This window comes from Dermochelys coriacea, chromosome 2 (genome assembly GCF_009764565.3).
Source record: "Dermochelys coriacea isolate rDerCor1 chromosome 2, rDerCor1.pri.v4, whole genome shotgun sequence".
NCBI classification, from domain to species: Eukaryota; Metazoa; Chordata; order Testudines; family Dermochelyidae; genus Dermochelys; species Dermochelys coriacea.
Genome location: NC_050069.1, coordinates 120,440,529 through 120,461,691, shown reverse-complemented (window position 1 = coordinate 120,461,691; position 21,163 = coordinate 120,440,529). Strand labels below are relative to the sequence as shown.

Genomic DNA, 21,163 nt, shown 5'->3' with positions numbered 1-21,163 from the left:
AAACTCAACAATGACTTGGAACTGCCCCTGCATATGGTCCAGAATTGTCCTTTACATAGTCCTACAACATGATGCCTGTAGGAGGTGCTTTTATAACTGCCTAGATTGCTAAACCATCCTCTTTCCATTAAAGTCAAGGGGTATTTTGCCATAGACTTTAACTGAAACAGGTTTGGGCCTCATGACTGCATTGGAAAAGGTTAGTTAACTTGCATGTCTTTTTGCATCCTAAGGGATGTTTCTTGCTGTACTCCACCATGCCCTGCTACCACTTAGCAATAGTCACAGCCAAAGAATATCTGTAGCTACCTTATACACTGGAAAAGCAATAGCCCCTTTGCAATCTTGCAAGTGGCAGCTAATCTTCTTTTTTTCATATGGCTGGCGTAGAGCAGCAACTACAATTTCACCTGAAGGTGATCGAGCCAAATGGCTACATCAGGAGTAGCAGAATTTATTGCAGTGATGCCTCCTTCATATTTATAAATTGGGAAGTAGGTTAAGATATGTTCTATGGTCTGTCCTGGGGTGCCACACTTGCATGAACGGGAGTCCTTGATTTTCAATTTGTGCCTTAGATGTCCCCAACTACTGGGGTTGGTTCGAATTCGGTTCGGAGCTGACCAAGATGACCATGGACGGTCGAACCCAGGAACCTTCTGTGTGGGTTCTGGTACAAGATGCTTATTTTTTAACTCTTGTTTAGCCCAATCTGCTTTCCAAGCCTCCTCCTGATCATAGCCTGATTGCATGAGGCTAAGCGAATGTTCCCATAAAGGCTTGCGGGTCTTAAGACATTTGCGGGGGAGAGGGTTTGACAAGGTCTTCGTGGATAGAAAGACATCTGTTCTCCTGGACTCGCTGAGCTTTGTGGAGTGTCTCAGTAGTTCAGCGAATCGGTGGGGGAGCAATGTTAGACAGAACAGGTAGCCATGGTGTTGGAGTCAATTTACAGATTCCAGCACCACTGTATTCAGCTGGGTATCAACAAATTGCGTGTGGCTGCATCTGCTCCATACCGGTGCATACTCCATACCGGTGTATATTCAGCTACCGAATATACAGGTGCTATTGTACATGCTTGCAACACTGATGCCAATGCACCCCAGGTTGTACCTGGGAGTGGAAAATGGCAGCCTTCACACGCCCCACTCTGTTAAGTGATAATTCACGACGAATGCTGTCAACTCGGCGACGGAACATCACTCGGCAATCTCCTGGGCATCAGAGCAGCAACTCAGTGGCAGCTAATGCACCAGCTAAACATACCCCCTTAGCAAAAGATGGTATAATGTCAAACAAAAAACACACATTGGCATTGCTTTCTGGGACGTGTTTTTGGAATAGGTTCCTATGGGAAAAATAATAGCTGGAGCGCACAATTTTCTGTCCCAAGTATCCATGATGACATAAAATATGTTGTAGTCTTACTACAGAGAGAGAAGTTGAGGTTGGAAGGAAACAATTTCACCAGGAAACCTACATATCAAAATGCTGTATATGTAAAGAAGGGGAGCATACATCTCCTTTTTCATTGCTTTCTGACATGGGCTGCTGCTGTTTAGTTTGACTTCTGATTTTTGGTTTTGTAATGGAATATATATTTGCAAAGTATCAGTCCATGTAAAAGACTCATTTATTGTCCATTTGCTCCTGTTTGCACCCCATTACAAACTCATTTACCAAATGAATGTGAAAACAAATGTGAGTTCGGTGGAAAGCCTCACTGAGCCTGGGTGTGATTACAGCCATATGTAACAGCTCATAAATGGTGTCAGCTAGAGACTATGGTTAAAATATTACAACACAGGAGCTTGTCATTTCCTTAACAAGAATTCAGTATCTGTATTTCCCATGCCCTTTTCCTGATGCTGTTAAGCCAGAGAATTCTTCCAAGAGCAGTCATCTTAAAAGCTAAATAGTTCCTTTGGAACAGCTCATAAATGCTGTCATCTAAAAAAAAAATGCCATTGTGCTGTAAAATGGTGTTAAAAACTGAAGTAGTAACAGCTTAGAGAACTACACCAGCACAAAAATGGACAGGAAATTCAAAACCAGAGCCTCTGGAACAGTCAGTCTGACAGGTGAGCAGCTGCAGAAGCTCAGCTAATAGGATATTCTCACATTCTCAATCAGACAGACTGAAACACACCTCCGTTTCAAGATCCATCTATTGGCCATGTCAACTACTAAAGCCACATTTAACTTCAGTCAGGTATGCATCTCTCCAGCACTCAGAGAATGACACCATTCTCCCACATGTCAGCTAATCCCAAATGGAAAGAGTGCTGTTGTTTGCAGAGATCCCTCCACACAACAGAAAAGTTAGATCCCCTCTGCATAGATGCACCAATAAGAATACACAGCATTGCAAATGATACATCAGTCATCTTGCAAACAGGCAGCCTCAGAAAGGAAACCTCAAGAACAGGATCCCCATAAACTACATTGGTCCCTTTGGGAGTGACTCTTTTGTATCTGACATAATCTTGATCATGAATTAATGTTTTCTTCTATGTAACTCATCTCCATTTCTCTTCTACAGGAAACCGTTGTGATTAATCAAATCGCAAAGAGTGTGAAAGAAAGCAGGGCAAACTATATGAACCCAATACTTATTCCCAGCCAGGGCTGTACTGTTTATAGATTCATAGATACTAAGGTCAGAAGGGACCATTCTGATCATCTAGTCTGACCTCCTGCACAGTGCAGGCCACAGAATCTCACCCACCCACTCCTATGAAAAACCTCACCCATGTCTGAGCTATTGAAGTCCTTAAATCATGGTTTAAAGACTTCAAGGAGCAGAGAAGCCTCCCTCAAGTCAACCATGCCCCTTGCTACAGAGGAAGGCGAAAAACCTCCAGGGCCTCTCCAATCTGCCCTGGAGGAAAATTCCTTCCCGACCCCAAATATGGCAATCAGCTAAACCCTGAGCATATGGGCAAGATTCACCAGCCAGATACTACAGAAAATTCTTTCCTGGGTAACTCAGATCCCATCCATCTAATATCCCATCTCAGGGGATTTGGCCTATTTACCCTGAATATTTAAAGATCAATTACTTACCAAAATCCCATTATCCCGTCATACCATCTCCTCCATAAACTTATCAAGTAGAATCTTAAAACCAGATAGATCTTTTGCCCCCACTGCTTCCCTTGGAAGGCTATTCCAAAACTTCACTCCTCTGATGGTTAAAAACCTTCGTCTGATTTCAAGTCTAAACTTCCTGGTGGCCAGTTTATACCCATTTGTTCTTGTGTCCACATTGGTGCTGAGCTTAAATAATTCCTCTCCCTCTCCTGTATTTATCCCTCTGATATATTTATAGAGAGCAATCATATCTCCCCTCAACCTTCTTTTAGTTAGGCTAAACAAGCCAAGCTCCTTAAGTCTCCTTTCATAAGACAAGTTTTCCATTCCTCGGATCATCCTAGTAGCCCTTCTCTGTACCTGCTCCAGCTTGAATTCATCCTTTTTAAACATGGGAGACCAGAACTGCACACAGTATTCTAGGTGAGGTCTCACCAGTGCCTTGTATAACGGTACTAAAACCTCCTTATCCCTACTGGAAATGCCTCTCCTGACGCATCCCAAAACCGCATTAGCTTTTTTCACAGCCATATCACATTGGCAGCTCAGAGTCATCCTATGATCAACCAATACTCCAAGGTCCTTCTCCTCTTCCGTTACTTCTAATTGATGCGTCCCCAATTTATAACTAAAATTCTTGTTATTAATCCCTAAATGCATAACCTTACACTTCTCACTATTAAATTTCATCCTATTACTATTACTCCAGTTTACAAGGTCATCCAGATCCTCCTGTATAATATCCTGATCCTTCTCCGAATTGGCAATACCTCCCAGCTTTGTATCATCTGCAAACTTTATTAGCACACTCCCACTTTTTGTGCCAAGGTCAGTAATAAAAAGATTAAATAAGATTGGTCCCAAAACCGATCCCTGAGGAACTCCACTGGTAACCACTGTTGTATGCACTTTATTCACTTAAACCAGTTTTCTGAAAGGAAAAAAAGCAAACCAAAAGAATCCAGCTAACACAATTAAATCAAACCTTGCTGCTGCTCTGGTGCAGTGCTTATCTGTCTTTCTTTTGTGCTTTACAGTCTGGTATTTCCCGTTACTGCTTAGATCAGTGAGGGATCATTATGGGTCAGATCAAAAGCTATATGAAGTGAATGGAAGAACTTGTATCGGCTACAATGGATTTAGGATAGGATCGTGGGGCAGAACCATCCCTTGGGTATGGCGAATCAGAGTGACCGCTCCGGGCCCTGCGTTTTGGGGGGCCCTGCGCTTCAGTGTGCATGTGTTGTGCGAGTGGTGCTAGACTGGCCCCGGGGGCTGGGGTTAGGGGTGCCTGGGGGGGGCCAGGCCAGCCTGGGGGGCTAGCGGGGGGCCTGGTGCCAGCAGCGGGGGTTGGGCCTGCATTCACCGGTGGGAAGCGCATGTTGTATTTCTTTTTCTTGCTCACCCACCGCCACACTGGCCACAAGCATCCTAGTGCACCCGGAACATGCCAGCGCCAGGCTGACCCCCAAGCACAGGTGCCACCCTATGACTCTCCATTGTCCTTCATCCCCCAGCACTGGTGTCCCCTCCCCACACCAGATTTCACACGTATTAAAAAATGTTAAGGGGTGCAAATAGAGCAGGGGTGGGCAAACTTTTTGGCCCAAGGACCACATCGGAGTGCAAAACTGTATGGAGGGCCGGGTAGGGAAGGCTATGCCTCCCCAAACAGCCTGGCCCCCGCCCCCTATCCGCCCCCCCCACTTTCCGCCCCCTGACTGCCCCTCTCAGAACCCCCCACCCATCCAACATCTCCCCTCCCCCGCTCCTTGTCCCCGACTGCTCCCTCCCGGGACCCCCGCCCCTAACCACCCCCCAGGACACCACCACCTAGCCAACCCCTGCGTCCTCCATCCCCTGCCTCCCCCGAACCTCTGCCCCATCCAATCGCCCCTTGTTCCCCATCCCCTGACCGCCCCCCCACCGAACCTCCGCCCCATCCAACTTCTGCCTGCTCCCTGTTCCCTGCCCGCCCCCTGGGATTCCCTGCCCCATATCCAACCCCCCGGCTCCGGCCCCCTTACCATGCCGTTCAGAGCAGCATGTCTGGAGCTGCGCTGCCCGGATGGAGCCAGACACGCTGCTGCGCTGCCCTGCATGAGCGCCCAGCCCCGCCCCCCCAGAGTGCTGCCCACATGGTGGCGTGGCAGCAGGGATGGGGGGACAGCAGGGGAGGGGCTGGAGGCAAGCCTCCCTGGCCAGGAGCTCAGGGGCCGGACAGGATGGGCCCGCGGGTCAGATATGGCCCATGGGCCGTAGTTTGCCCACCTCTGCCATACAGGCTGATTTGTCCTGGGCCCTGCACCCCCCTAGGGACAGCCCTGTCATGGGGCCTTGGAGAGCATCTACTACAAATGGCTAGTGCCAAAATAGGCATAATAGGCCAAATCCTGTACTGTCTACTCTGTCTTTATTCCAGACATTATCCTATTGGCATCAATAGACATGCCTGAGTAAAGATTGCAGGATGTAATCCCATTTTAGGAATTAAAAAACAAAGACTTTTGTAATACACAAGGATTCTCTTGTGGAGCAACCTGATAAATTTTCGTATGCAGATTCACTCATGGACATAGATAAAAAGGAAACATTTTGTTTCACAATTTGCAACACATTTACTGTTTTGCATCTTTTGTGTAAGCCTTTTTATTTTCCACTCATACTGCAAGCAATACTCCCATTGACTTTAATGCTAAACTATGTTTTAATGCTTTCAAAAACTGAAAAAAGAAAATGTCTTTCCAACTGCAAAGAAGAATATTTGCTCTACATCTTTGCCCATAAATGAAAATGTAAAATAAGCTCTGACTGCCACACTCAGAAAAGCAATTAAATCCTCCAAATGGAACATTATACCTACGTTTCCATTAACTGTTTGTATCAGGCTTTCACGTAACAGTCCTCTACAGGCCAAGGCTACAAAGAAAGAGAATGTAACAGGAAAAAGGAAAATGTATAATCATAACACCAAAGCAGAAACTTTTTATTTCATTTAGACTAGTTGGATTCATTTATTGTTTTGCTTTCATTTCATCTTAAGTGTAAAAAAAAATCCCACTGAAGAATTTTGCCTCAATAAGGACTTGAAGATATCGCCCCACTTATACTCAGTGATGGATGGAAGAATTTGAAATTTGTTGTTGTTTTGGAGAAACATTTAAACTAGGATACTTTTCAAAAGATGAAAATAGTTTATAATGGGGAATGATAATATTCCATGAGCCAAACTGATGTACAGATCCAAGAGTAACATCTCTGAGACAGAACAGATAATTCTTGGCTACTGAGAAAACAGAGCTGGAACAGATATATGACACCTTTGGGAGCTATTTCAAAGCCAAAGGAGTATGAAGTATGAGTATTTAAACTCTTGCATTTTGTCTGCATTTCTTTTGCTGCTCTTGCTAAATCAGCTCAGTTTCAAACTAGCACTTACTTCCTGCTTGATCAAATAAAGATGGAATGTTTGATATCAATTTATCAAAGACAAATTGTAACCACAATGAACAGATGCAGGAGATGGGTTTTAGAAGTTATAGCTTTGAAGTTGTGTCTATCTTCATGAGTTGAAAGTGAGCAGGAAAAGAGTAATTTCTTGAAAGAAAATGAAAATGGTGATAGTGTTTTCATTTTTTTATATCTGTAGTCAAAGGGATCTTTTATAAAAATGCTGCTCTCTAACAAATATGTTTTATTCTAAAGGCTAGAGACACTACATTTTTAAATTACAGCTGACTTGCATAGCTGGCTATAGATTAAAATGTTCTTTGTTAGAGTGAAAGTGTTTTAAAATTTATGGAATATGCAACTATGTAGCCTAATATTATTTATTCTCATTCTGTTATGGGTTGCTTAGCAAATATAGGCTCTGATCCAGCAAACATTTATTCACCTGAGGAACTTGAGATAAGAGAGAGAATAGTCCCATTACAGAATTTCCTGTATAAATTCAGCCATTTTTATCCTGTCTTCTCTGAATAAGTGATGAAAGGGAAACTGAAGAAGTTCTTAAAACAAAACCTCCCTCCTTTTTTTGGTATGCTTTCAAAGGAAGAAAGAAGTGCATCTAGTTATTGTTACAGAAGTCTATTTAGAGCTTTATTAACAAAATTTGAGACAAATACCACATGTTTAATGTCTTGAGAAATCTGAGTAGCAGACTTCCTGTTTTCTTTGTCAGAGTAAGTGACATAACAGAAACCATGTACATAGAGTTAAACCCTATTTCTAGTCCCCCCCCCTTTTTTTGTTGTTCTTGTCATTCATTCTGGCAGAGTCACAAAAATAGTAAAGTTATTCATCCATTAACAGGGATTCTTGTTATCTCAGAACTGGTCTGTTACCACTGCCAACCCCACTAATATTTGTAGTTGACACTGTTCTTCTTTCTGCTCACACACATACCCTGAATAACATAGTTCAGATATAAACTCCAATAGCCAAAAACAGAGAAACAACCCCAACTCCCCATTGTCAGTGGCTCTAATCTTAATGTTCCCTCAAAAGTATTAGGAAAATAGCAATGGAAACAACATGCCCTGACTTAAACATCCCAAATCTCCATGACACTGAATTCTTCTCTTCTCCAAAATACTTGTTCTTGAAAGAAGGAAAAAGCCTTAACCTGATAAGGATATGGGGCAGGAGACAGCAAAAGAGCAGAGATTCAGCTTGGAAAATGTAAGTTAATAGATACAAGGAAAGATAATTCAAATAAACTTCAATACATACTCCAAACACATGGGAGAAAACAAGGAAGCAGCGATATGGAAAGAGACCTAGAGTTAGTGATAATGAACAAAAAATTAGACATGAATTTTCAATAAAATCTAGTAGAGGAGCAATTCTGGGCTGCATACACAAAGCGATCAAGTCATGGAAAAGGAGTTACGGAGATAAAAGTCCCTCTTTGTTCAGCTTTGGTGAGGGAGCCATGGAATATTTGAGTTTAGTTCTGAGCATCTCAATATAGATTTATCTAAATATATATCTTGTGCCATCATCATGGTAAATATTGACAAGTAGAAGGGAGATTAGAGAAGAGCGACAAAATATATAGGGAGCCAGAGGAATTGATTTATAAAGAAGGAGATCAATGTATTTTTGTTTTTAAAATATATCCAACATTCTGGGGGAATTTAGAAATTTCAGCATGTGCACTTGTGAATGAGACCTCTATGACTGCTAAATTATACAGTCCCATCTGACTTGACTGTTGACTTGTCATCTTACCGTTTTACGCTCTATTTATCTGTGTATTCACCTAATGAGTATTGTCTGATTCCTAGACTGAGCTCCTAAAACAGGGGTCTACAACCTTTTTCGCACAAAATCACTTTTTGAATTTAATTACAACCCAGGATCTGCTCCACCCCTTCCACAAAGCCCCGCCCCACTCACTCCATTCCCCCTTCTCCCCCTGTCGCTTCCTCTCCCCCACCGTCACTCACTTTCATAGGGCTTGGGCCAAAGTCTTCTGAGTGTGGGAGGGGACTGCAGGCTGAGCCTGGGGCAGGGGGTCTGGATGCAAGAGGGGTGAGGGGTGCAAGCTCTGGGAGGGAGTTTGCATGCAGGAGGGGGATCAGGGCTGGGGAGGGGGTTGGGGTGTACGAGGGGGTGCAGGGTGTGGGCTCTGGGAGGGAGTTTGGATGCAGGAGGGGGCTCCAAGTTGGTGTTGGTGTGTAGGAGGGGGTATGGGGTGTAGGAGGGGTGCTGGCTCCAGGAGGGGACTCAGGGCTGAGGGTTGGGGTGCAGGCTTCCACTGGGCAGCACTTACCTCGGGCGGCTCCCGGGTGGCGGCACAGCAGGGCTAAGGCAGGCTCCCTGCCTGCCCCGGCCCCACACTGCTCCCAGAAGTGGTGAACATGCCCCTACAGCCCCCCCAGGGGGGGTGGCACATGGCTCTACATGCTGTTCCTGTCTGCAAGCACCGCCCCCTCAGCTCACATTAGCTGCAGTTTCCCGTTCCCAGTCAATGGGAGCTGCGAGGGCAGTGCTTGCAGGCAGGAGCAGCACACAGAGACCCCTGGCCCCCCCAAGGGCCGCGGGGGTGTGCTGGCTGCTTCCAGAAGTGGCATGGGGCCGGGGCAGGCAGGGAGTCTGCCTTAGCCCTGCTGTGCCATTGGACTTTTAACGGCCAGAGATTGCCATTGACTGGCAGAGGCTCCAGGATCGACCAGTTGATTCCAGTCTACAGGTTGGTGACCACTGACTTAGACAGACCTGAAGGAAACTCAAAACACCCACCCCTGCAAACCCATAAATGCTGGCTGAAGGCTGATTGTGGGGATAGGGTGGGAGTGATTTGTCTAGTTTTAGAAATAGCTCTGTAGCTCTGGCACTAAAAGGTTTAAAAGTTACCTTCCTTGGTGTCTCTGACTCCTGTCATAAGCTAGATCACCCAAATCCTGATTCCTCAGACTCTTTTGCGTAACATAATTTATGCAGATATTTCTTGGGGTTTTTTTATATCTACATCTTAGATGTCCTATTTCATCCTATTCAAGTTTATAATTTGCTCTGTGAGCTTTTCATAGCTCTCTGGGAACTTTTCAGACTGTTCCTCAAGGTCTAAGAGCAAATACTTTTACAGGAATGCATTCTCTTTTGCGGAGTCTTGACTTTTCAGTGTACAAATGTAAGATGTCATTAACAGCCTCCATTGGTCTCCCACCAGAAGGTCTTCCTATTTTAAAGTTACACTGCAGCAAGCTCTGAAGTGGGGTAGATAATTGCATTTAATTTATGCAATTGCAGATAATTGCAGATAATTTATGAGTACCCCAGAATGCTCAAGATAATGAGATGCCTGCTGTTTTTTGGGAGGGAAAGCTCAGTGGTTTGAGCATTGGCCTGCTAAACCAGGGTTGTGAGTTCAATCCTTGAGGGGGCCATTTAGGGATGTGGGGCAAAAATTGGGGATTGGTCCTCCTTTGAGCAGGGGGTTGGACTAGATGACCTCCTGAGGTCCCTTCCAACCCTGATATTCTATGATTCTATGATTCTGCTGTCCTATTCCAGGAGGCACTTTACGACATATCCTGTAGGAATACTCTGCCATAAAAGATCTTGGGAGGAACTTTGTTCCAAGATTTACTCATCATCTGAGTGACTGTCTGACTCCTACCACATACTTAGATCAATTCCAAAGTCTCTGGACCTCATGAATACTGGGTTTCCTACTGGCTAAAAACTAGTGCTGAAGAGATGGAAGGCCTCAACATTCTAGTGCCTAGAGGATTCGGCTTTTGTGAGATTTATGGTAATGCTACCTTGGAAAGGATGGCTGGCAAGGCTTAACAGACTCAAAAACCTATAGTTTCTTTTCCTTATGATGATCATCCGTAAACCTCAGTATGATTAATCGTCCATCCTTTGTTACATACTATAAACATTTATATCATTCTTTCACATAAATATCCTTCATTCATGAAAAAACTCCAGATCACTTTCTTATCTTTCTTCCCTTCTGGTTTCTCACAGTCAGTTCATACCTTATTTATTTCTGGGGTGCAGCCCCCCTTCCTTAGGTTAATTGTATAACTGTGTATCCCTACTAATATCCAATAAAATATTTAATTAAATGATTCCGATAGGACAGATATTAAGGAACATTCCTTCATTGGCATGGGGTGGACTAGATGACTAGGTGTGTTCTTTCTCTATTGTCAGTGATTCTTTGGGACATGTATCCTTCAAATGTCTCAATGTCCATTCAGACTGTCAACAAGGATGCCCATTAATCCCAACTATAGTGAGTTTTGTGATTTGGATACCTGTCCACTAGTAACTGGACTGAGCTCACAAAATTCATTTCACAGATAAATCATTCTAATCCTTTCAAAGTGCCGTAGACTGTACTGTCTAACGTGTTCTATTCCTTGCCATCTGTAGGTCAGAAAAAAACTAAATAACTAACTCCTTCCACAAACTAGGAGCCCTGTGACTTTCAATCATTTTAATAGTCAATTACAGTCAAGAATATTTGTTTTTCCCCTTCCTCTGACATAGATCCAATCCATCACAAATCAGTCATTGTGGACTTGCAGAAACTGCACACAAAACTCCCAGCATAGCCATTAGTGTCACATAATAAGCCATTTATAATCTTTTATTAATTGAACATTCACTTAATGTACTAAAAGTGAACACTGTTAGTGTGTTTTCAGGCCTGTATTAAAGCTGGATAGATAGATTACATGTAGGAAGGCTTGTGACTTGAATGTGAGCCAGTCGTCACATGAATAACTATATCAGACTTCAGTGTTCAGTCTTCATAAACAAAACCACGTCAGTGTGCTCTGCTTTGATTTTACTTGATCAGTTTTAAACTAACCTCGAGTAAGTGTTTAGTATCTGATGGCAAATCAAAAAGCTGTCAACGTTAAAAAATAAAGCAAATCATTTACGAGCACATTCTGATACTCTGCTCTGTATTGAGTAGTTCCTCACTCTTCTAGTAGTCACATTTACTTCAATGGGACCACTCAAGGAACAAAGCACTACTTAACATGATTCCAAGTATAAGATTTTGACCCTAATTATTAGGAATAATATTTGTATTTACCAGTCTTCAGAAAAACTAAAAGACAGTATAGCTCTGTTTTCTAAGAGCCAACTGCATGTATGAGCAAATAAAACAAGTGTTATAAGAAATAAGAAGAAATATCCTTCTTTAAAAGACAGAAGTAACTTTTTTCATACAAAAGAATAAATGGTTTATTAAAGTTACCGTGGAAAACTCTACTCAAAATAAGATAGCTAATAAAGCTAATCAACACATGCGGATTGCTCCTTTGCAAGTGCTGCCGGGATTTTTTGCATTTTCTTCTGAATAATTCAATATCTGATTTTAATAACATGAAGAACTATTTACAGTTCCCTCACCTAAATATACCTCTAGTCATGAGAATTTTGCTCCCTTCAGTGGAGCTTATCTGCTTCAATAATTACCAGTAAATCTCTCAACACGCAAAATAAGAGAACTGAACTACACCGTAAAAAGGGTCATTCTCTACTCTCCATTCATCTTGATAATCTTCATTGCTGTGTAAACAATAATAGACATTATTATGATTCATGTAGAAGGAGCTCTCAGCTACACACTGGCTCCAGAAATTCTTCCTAAAAATAAGCAGCGTAATTAGAGGCAATAAACAGGAGAAATATGAAGCCATTTAGAGTTTCTGGTTCTAGACTGAATGCTCCCTATGCAGTATCTGAAATGCATACCTGCACCAATACTGATTCCTAATGTGATCAGACAGGTTTAGCAACTTGTTTACTATATAGGCCTTTGTCTGCTATCTTATTTACTTACGCCACCTTTTGTCTCAATCCAGCAAAGCATTTAAGCATGTGTGTAAATTTAAGCACTTGCATAGATCCATGATAGCCCATTGAGGATCACAGTTACTACTCACAGGCTTTTTTCCCAGATAGAACGTAAATAGTATTGCAGTTACGTGAAAATAAAAATGAATCATACAGTAAGTCTATGCCTTTATCTTGTTTTCGCTCACCATACTACTTTTTCGCAGGAGTGGGTGGGTGAGATTCTGTGGCCTGCGTTGTGCAGGAGGTCGGACTAAATGATCATAATGGTCCCTTCTGACCTTAATATCTATGAATCTATGAAATAAATATCCCTACAGAGGCATCTCTTTTTCCTTTCTCTGCCATTAATGCCTGTGCACTTACAATTGACTCATTTTGGCCTATTGGAGCAGTTAGCCCTATTTCCGTTGAAACATTTTAAAACTAACAAAACAATATTCGGTGCAAGGTATTTTTTTCCCAAGCTAATTGAAAATTTAGGATCAAATTTTGCTTCCAGTGGCGGCCATGTAACTCCATTGGTTTGGCGTTGCAGAGGTGTAACTAAGCAGATCTGGGCCAAATATTGACAGCAAAATACAAAAAAATTTAAAAATCAGAGTTTTGCTGTTAAAAAGGCTGTAGTGAATCAAGATTGACCTGTGTGTCACTGTTATTACATCTATAAAATGGGGATAATGATATCTCCTTTGTAAAGTGCTTTGAGATCCATGCATGAAAACCACTATATCAGAGCTTTTAGAGTAGCAGCTGTGTTAGTCTGTATTTGCAAAAAGAAAAGGAGGACTTGTGGCACCTTAGAGACTAATAAATTTATTTGAGCATAAGCTTTCATGAGCTACAGCTCACTTCATCGGATGCATATCAGAGCTAAGTATTATTATTATTTATTTGTCATCATAGTGAACAATAACAATAGCATTCTAGATGTCATCAGGAAACAAAAAGCCAATTTGTGCCCCGGTTTTCTTTAGATGTCTTCTGCTCTTTCTGAAGGACTGATGCTCAGGGCTGGTTATGAATACATGATTGTAATGCAATTAAGTGTGAGAGCTAGAAAGAAAGCATTTTCTGTTATGGGACATGGCTCCGAGATGACCTACTGTAGCAGATATGATCAAAACGAAGGCTGATCATTTTCAAAGCATTTTGCAAAACTCTCCTAGTTTTTTAAGGTTTTTCTGCAATTATCATATGCAAAGTGTTTAAAAAAAAAGCAAACGCATAAATGAATCTGAGAAGGTATAGTATAGAATTACAGTGTTATCTGATATGCAACTCTTTCAGTATTAACCACTTACATACTATTGGTGAATGACTCGTCTTCAAGATCCAGTCATAGGCTAGAAATAGCTTTTGATGGCTGGCATGGCTGCTGCAGGACCATCCCAGACTCAGGTGTCCTCTCCTCCTCACTGCCACTCATTATTCTCCCTCACCTTGAATTTTTTTCTACTTCTCTCCCTGCCTCCCTTCCCACTCACCACCTCTTGCCTGTACACTCCCTCATCACAATTTTTGCAATAGCTAGATGAGCATGGAGCTGTTTAAATGTGAATACTGGAGAGTTTAAAATTCACTGTCTAGTAGTACCTGAGTGAATGATCTTAATGTTTGCTTTCCACAAGCACTGTCTCACTCAAGTTCAGCAAACCTGAAAGGGATAGGAGCATAAAGCAAAGTCGCTTTTAAATTTGGACAAAATGACTTGTGGAAAATATTTTCTGGTATTTGCCCAACTGCACTGAATAGAAACCTGGAAATATCTTTCCTGTTATAATTTGCACCATCCAAGATCTGCAGTTCACTAGGGATAAAATTGCCATATCACGTCACCACCTGTTTTATGCACATCTTTAATCTAATGATAATTTACATCAATTATTTTAAGGAATCTCCATTTTTTTCTTCCAGTTTTGTTTATAAACAATATGTACAGCCTTAAAAGGAACCAGAACTGCTACTAGATTATGGAGAAAAATATGAACTGGTAGAAATGCTAGTCCATTATTTAAGAGTGGATATTGTCACCACAGTTTTAGTTTACCTGCTAGGTTCTATCAATGAGGCCATCAGATGACTGTTTTGAGTTTATATATTCTAAATCCTTTTTCTTTAAGTTTCTTTATGTGCTCCTCCAAGTTTGGGTGCTACCTTACCCCCCATAAATTGAACAATATTATATTTCTCTTCAGCAATTATCCTACCGTCTCCCAACACAACATGTGTGTTTGTCATTTAAATTTCCTTGTTGATGCAGGCAGGCTATTTACTGGATACATTATACAACAAATCCTAATTTATACATAATATATTGCCTAATGCTGAATTCATGGCCATGATGAAGAAGATAAAAGGATGAACCTAACACTGTTTCGACAATGTGAGAAATGATTACACAGGAAACTCTGTGTTTGAAAAGAAATGTGTGTGGGTGTGATCTGTGACTTATTCAATATGAATCAAACTAAAATGGTCTATTTCTGCTGTGTCAAAAGGAGGGCTCAGAATCAGCCCTTAAATCTCTTATCTGTTGACAAGTAAGACCAAAATAAGCCAATATCATTCTACGGCTATCTATTGAGTAAGAATTGTGATGAACATACAAAGAGAAGTGATGAAAAGAATGGAGGATTTTTCATACTTTTACATTCTTTTGCTGAGCAATTATAATCTCTTCTAATTATAATCAACTGCTCTTTCCTTCCTCTAACTGTCTAATGTAATAGGCCCTCATCCTAAATTTCTTTTGTAGCTCATCTATTTTAAATCTACAGTCTTCAGCTGTTCCAGCTCTCTTTCAGGAATTGGCAATAATTTAGAAAAATCCTCAATTAATCTCAGATATTAGCCTTCTGCAATCTGAACTATAATATTTTAATAGCACATCAGTTTTAGTAATATTGTATAAGATTGGTTGGTTTAATTGTTTCATGAATTTCATTAATATGCAACATCTGGGAATCCCCATGACAGATAAACCTCTCTCTGATATTTTAAAATATGATTTATAAATGTAATCTTTTAAAGATCATATCCATCTATAGAAAGCCCATGAATACATTTGCATGGGATGGATCCATATTAATCTCCAGTGGAAGTTCAATTGTTTGGAGACATCATGCATTCTCAAATTGAAAGTGATTTTTAAACGAGTGTTACCATTACAGATACAATTATATATATTGATAGAAATCAATGTGTGTTTATATGTGAGGAGAGGAGGCATGACAGTATGAGAAAATATAAAGGTTTCATTGGAATGAGTTTGGTATGGCCACATTACTAGTGGATGGTGAGTTATGCAGGTCATCCTGACCTGGCCTACATATCAGACCTAGTTTTTATTGACTTCGCCCTTCCCTCAATGTTCCAACACTGATCACAGTTTCAGTGCCCAATTTGTCTGCCTTTCCCAGAGCTTTCTGTATAGTCAGCACTCATTGTCCATTAATTAGGCAAAGGAAGACAGCAATCTTATTGATCATATTGGACAGTGGTTGCTATTTTAATTTGCATCAAAATTATATATGACTTTTATATAAAGTGGCAGATTTAGAGTTAGTGGGGCCCTGTGCTCAGCTTCATTTTTGAGGCCCCTTCTTGGGACCCAGGCAAGAAAAATTCTCTCGTCTCCCCCCCACCCCCATTTTTCATTCTTTTTTTTTCTCATCCTCCTCCTATAAGTAATAGGAAGTAAATGAAAGTAAAGTGAGGTACTTTGATTATTCTTCTAGTCTAACTGATTTTTCCACAGACCACTTGAAAATCGCTGAGGGTCTCGACAGACCACTTAATGATTTTTCCAAATATTATTTCTACCCTTAGCTAACTATTGTAAAACGTTTTGGATAAGAGCACTTTATTAAAAAAAATGTAAAAAAGCATAGGGTGCAGGGTCTGGCCAGGACTCATGTTGCAGGAAGGGGCTCAGGGCTGGGGGTACAGGGTCTGGGAGGGAGTTAGGGTGCAGGAGCAGGCTGGGGGTTGGGGTGCAAGGTCTGGTCAGGAGTTAGGGTGTGGGAGGAGGCTCAAGGCTGGGACAGGGGTTTGGGGGGTGGAGTGCTTACCTGGGGGCAGCTCCCATTTGGTGCAAGGGGTGCAGGTGGGGATGGGGTGGTGCAGGAGTCAGGGTGGGCAGAGGGTTGGGGGTGGGTGGGAGTTGCAGAAGTCAGGGAGGGCAGGATGTGTGTGAGAGGGGTGAAAGAGTCAGGGCTGGGAGTGTGGGAGAGGGATGCAGGAGTCAGGGAGGGCAGGTGGCAGGACTGGGTGTGTGTGAGGGGGGTGCAGGAGTCAGGGCTGGGGGTGCAAGGTCTGGGAGGGAGTTAAGGTGCAGGGAGCAGGCTGGGGGTTGGGGTGCAGGGTCTGGCCAGGAGCTAGGATGCAGGAGGGGGCTCAGGGTTGGAGCAGGAGGTTGGGGTGTGGAGCACTTACCTGGGGCGGCTGCCATTTGGTGCAAGGGGTGCAGGTGGGAATGTGTGTGCGTGTGTGTGCAGGAGCTCCTGTTTGGTGCTCAGGGTGGGGATGCGGATGTGGGGGGGTGCAGGAGTCAGGGAGGGCAGAGGTCTGGAGGGGGTGAGGTAGGTGCAGGAGTCAGGATAGGGGGCTGGGGGTGTGGGCTGGGGTTGTGGGGGTGCTCCCAGCCCCCTGTCCTGAGTGGCTCACCGCAGGCGGCATGGGGGGGAGGTATATGCAGGGGGAGTGTGGAGGCCCTGCCTTTGCTCTGCCCTGCCACGATTACACCCCCTTCCCCAGGGCCTCACTCCCACCTCTTCCCTGCCTCCTCCCCCAAGCGCACTGCAGCTCTGCCCTTCCCTTTCCCCTCCCACTCCCTCCCGGAACAACCTGGTGCTCCCTTCCGGAACAACCTGAGCACGGGCAAACAGCTGTTTGGCGGCGGGGAAAGCGCTGGAAGGGAGGGGCGGGAAAACAGCATGCTTGGGGGAAGAGGTGGGGAAGAGGCGAGGAGGGGGGATTTTGGCTGACAGTGGCGGAGCCTGCAGCAGGAACCCCAGGAGCCGGCAGGACTAAGCTTCTGCCCCCGCAGCTGCCTGGCCCTGGGGTCCCTTGTCATTGGGGGCCCCGTGCCAGGGCACCCTGTGTTTCACTGTAAATCCACCTCTGCTATTACTGCATTTTCACAATGAAAAGATATGTCACTAAAAGCAAAAATGCAAAGTCCTAGGTCTGCTCTACCCTACAAACTCACATCGGTATAACTACATTGCTCAGGGATGTGAAAAATCCATATATATATGATTTAGCTATCTCAGCCTGAGCATAGTTCCATATATAGGACAGATGGACAAAACCTAGATACTAGGCTAAGTGCCAGAGATTCCAGAGCCTGCAGTTAGTGGAAAGTCAGGACAAAATGGTGTATGTGCGTTAGGTTTTAAATGGAACCATGCTCATGTTGAGATATATTTCCAGCAGAAGCTGATTCCAGAGGGAAGGGCACCCTGGAATTTTGAAGGGAGCCAAGGCTTGCATGCTTGCACCAATAGCCAAAGCATTCCAGTCAAATGCAGGGATTCTGGCATAGCAGGGAAATATGAGCTGTAACTTAATTGACTTAACTCCAGGTAGAATTTTGAAGACAGTAATCATTATCCTGAATTTCTTCTAGATGTGAACTGGATGTTCATATAAATGGAATGCAGTCACAGTTTTGAAGAAAGTATTCCCAGGGGACACATACCAGAGCTGGTTCTTTAGGTTTATGTGACTGGTGCTCTGAGTTCCTGGGCATCCACCATGTCCATCTTAGTTTCTTATCCCTTCAAAGCACAGTTAGAGCTGGTGAGATTTTATCTTCTGAAATCTTTACAAAAACACTGAGTTTTGTTTTTTGATTCATGGGACTATATAATTTATTTAATCCTGGGGTGTTGGCAGCCTCCTGATTTGTGAAAATGTTCAAGAATCCCAAAAATACCACATTTTTTTTAGCCAAATGACTATTCTTATGTAAAGGTTACCCAAAAAAAATTGACATGTTGTTTTCCAGATTTTCCAATTTAAAACCTCGGTTTTCCAGTCAGAGAGTAGAAGCAATACAATCCTGGGCATAGTCTGCCAAATTCTGCTCTCCATTATATTAATACATTCCCACTGAAATCACTCTTTGGTCCAAACTATTGTCCTGGTTAGAGGACTACTGGTTCATTTTATGGACTGCTCTCATAGGTTAGCAATTACAGAAGCATCCCAAGTAAAATTCAACATGGCACACATTATATGGATTACAAGGTCTCAAGATGTAAGTGTAAACACAGAACCATTACCAAGCAGCTGTGTTTCTAGTAGGGTACCATAGGGATTGGTTGTTAGCCCTATGCTCTCAGTAATCTAGAAGACAACTATAAAACAATCAGTGATAACATTTGTAGATGATAGAAAGATTGTGGGAGTGGTAAATAATGAAGATGACAGGTCATTACTGAGACCAAACGTATGCACACCACAAGTCTTAAATACTATACAATTTTGCAGTGAAACTGGAGGTGCATATTTACAGATAAACCATCACTTTGATTTTAATGGAACATTACATAGGTTTAGTGCTAGCAAATTTGTGTGTAGGATTGTACAAACTATGGCCCCAGTCAGTTTATACTGATTGGGATCCATCTGGATGAAAAGCATTGCACAGTTAAAAATATACAACCCTTATCATTAACATGATGAACATTGACCTCTCTGATGTTCTCAGCAAAAAGAGATACTCAGCACTTATTTAATTCAGACTTACTCATAGCAAAATGTTAGAAACAGACTTGTTGGCCCAGAAGGGAAATGTATCTGTTCATTTTAGTCAATGACTTAATATATTTTGAGATAGCACAGCTCAGGATTTCCCAAAGTCACACAAAATACATCACATTGGGGTCTGGTATTAGCTGATGAAAGAAAAATCAGATAGTGGACCACAATTTACAAGTAAACAATTAGAAAGATGACCTTTAAATCAAGTTTTTCCAGAAGACTGTTAAGCTAAAACTGGGGAGAGATTATCAAATACTACAGTGATGAGCATGGTATTTGAAACCGGATAGAATAGAATATCTCAGTGTTTTGGAATATAAACACTCTCAGATCAGAGCGTGGCTCATCAGCAACTGGTGATGAACAGTTGTTCCTGTCCAAAACACCCTGTTCAAAACAACATCTAAGGTTAAAGATAAGACCCCAGTAGAAGTTAAGGATAAAGTAAAGGAAACAGATCATACCAAAAGCTGCATTATGAACAGATGTACAAAAGTGATTCCAAAGTTATATATTCAGGAGGGGACAGATATACAAAGATATTTAGCTGCCTAAAGATGCAGAAAATCCATGGGAGTGCTTAGGTTCTTTTGTAAATCCCACTAGGTGCCTATCTGCATCTTTAGGTGCCTAAATACCTTTGTAAGTCTGGCCTTAGGTGACCATTTACATAAGTTGGTTGGCAAATGGGTACTATGAAGCAAACTGCAAATGGAAAGCTACTCAAGTGCAATAGACAGCTAACTAAAATAAGAGAGATTACAAACAGTAAACAAAACTTTGGGTGACCATAATTAACAGAGGAAGAAGTATTGCGCTAGAACATACAGTTGCAACTGCATCACAGTCATCTGATTTCACAGTCATCTGCAGAAGAGAAGAATGAGGGGGGATTTGATAGCTGCTTTCAACTACCTGAAAGGGGGTTTCAAAGAGGATGGCTCTAGACTGTTCTCAATGGTAGCAGATGACAGAACGAGGAGTAATGGTCTCAAGTTGCAATGGGGGAGGTTTAGATTGGATATTAGGAAAAACTTTTTCACTAAGAGGGTGGTGAAACACTGGAATGCGTTACCTAGGGAGGTGGTAGAATCTCCTTCCTTAGAGGTTTTTAAGGTCAGGCTTGACAAAGCCCTGGCTAGGATGATTTAACTGGGACTTGGTCCTGCTTTGAGCAGGGGGTTGGACTAGATGACCTTCTGGGGTCCCTTCCAACCCTGATATTCTATGATTCTATGATTCTATGATTCTGTCAAAATAAAGTTAAGTGAACAGAGAAAGCCAAGGTCAAGTGAAAGTGTTACCAGCAGAGAGAACATTCAGTGGAAGCATAAACTGTCATCCAATAAAACAGCGATTGGATAACATTCTGCTTTCCTGATGGGGTGATCTCAACCAATGGAATTACACAGATGTAACAAAGACAAATTTGGCACATTATGTGTAGTGATAGATATTGCGTATCAGAAGTAGATGAATTAAAGAAGCAGAATATCTGATATCAGAAATAAAACTGGACCTTCAGTCCGGAGAAAGGTGCATTTTTTCAGGGAAGAAGAATTATCTTATATTTGTTTCATTTTAGTTTAAATGCTTTTATCCTGGGTTGGGCCAAGGTTCTCAAATCTTTAAAATCTCTTTTAAAAAACAGATGTTACAGGTTTATAGGGTGCATGTAACAGCCTCGGAAGGGTTAACCAGCACTGAGCCGTTGCTAGGCAATAGTGTCCTGCTTTCAGGATTACTGATCAGCCAGTGACAGTTTGATCTGATGATGTAATGCCTCTATATTGTTTTTCATTTGTTGACTGTACTGTCATTTTAATATCATGTGAAAGAGTTTTGGGTGGAGTTCTGCTAATATGATCTGAGCTCAGCAGAGTTCTGTACCTTAGACAATGTTCCAGTTTCAGTTTTTCTGATGATGATTTTGAATTAAAGAGATACTTCATGTTAAAAA

The 21,163-nt window shown here is 42.2% G+C and overlaps 1 long non-coding RNA gene across 1 annotated transcript in view; it reads left to right on the top strand.

Moving 5' to 3' along the window:
- Window positions 1-21,163, top strand: part of LOC122458481 — a 43,428-nt gene that overhangs the window by 2,307 nt on the left and 19,958 nt on the right. Inside the window, exon 2 of the long non-coding RNA XR_006278535.1 lies at window positions 978-981. This is a non-coding gene — a long non-coding RNA (uncharacterized LOC122458481). The remainder of the gene's footprint in view (window positions 1-977; window positions 982-21,163) is intronic.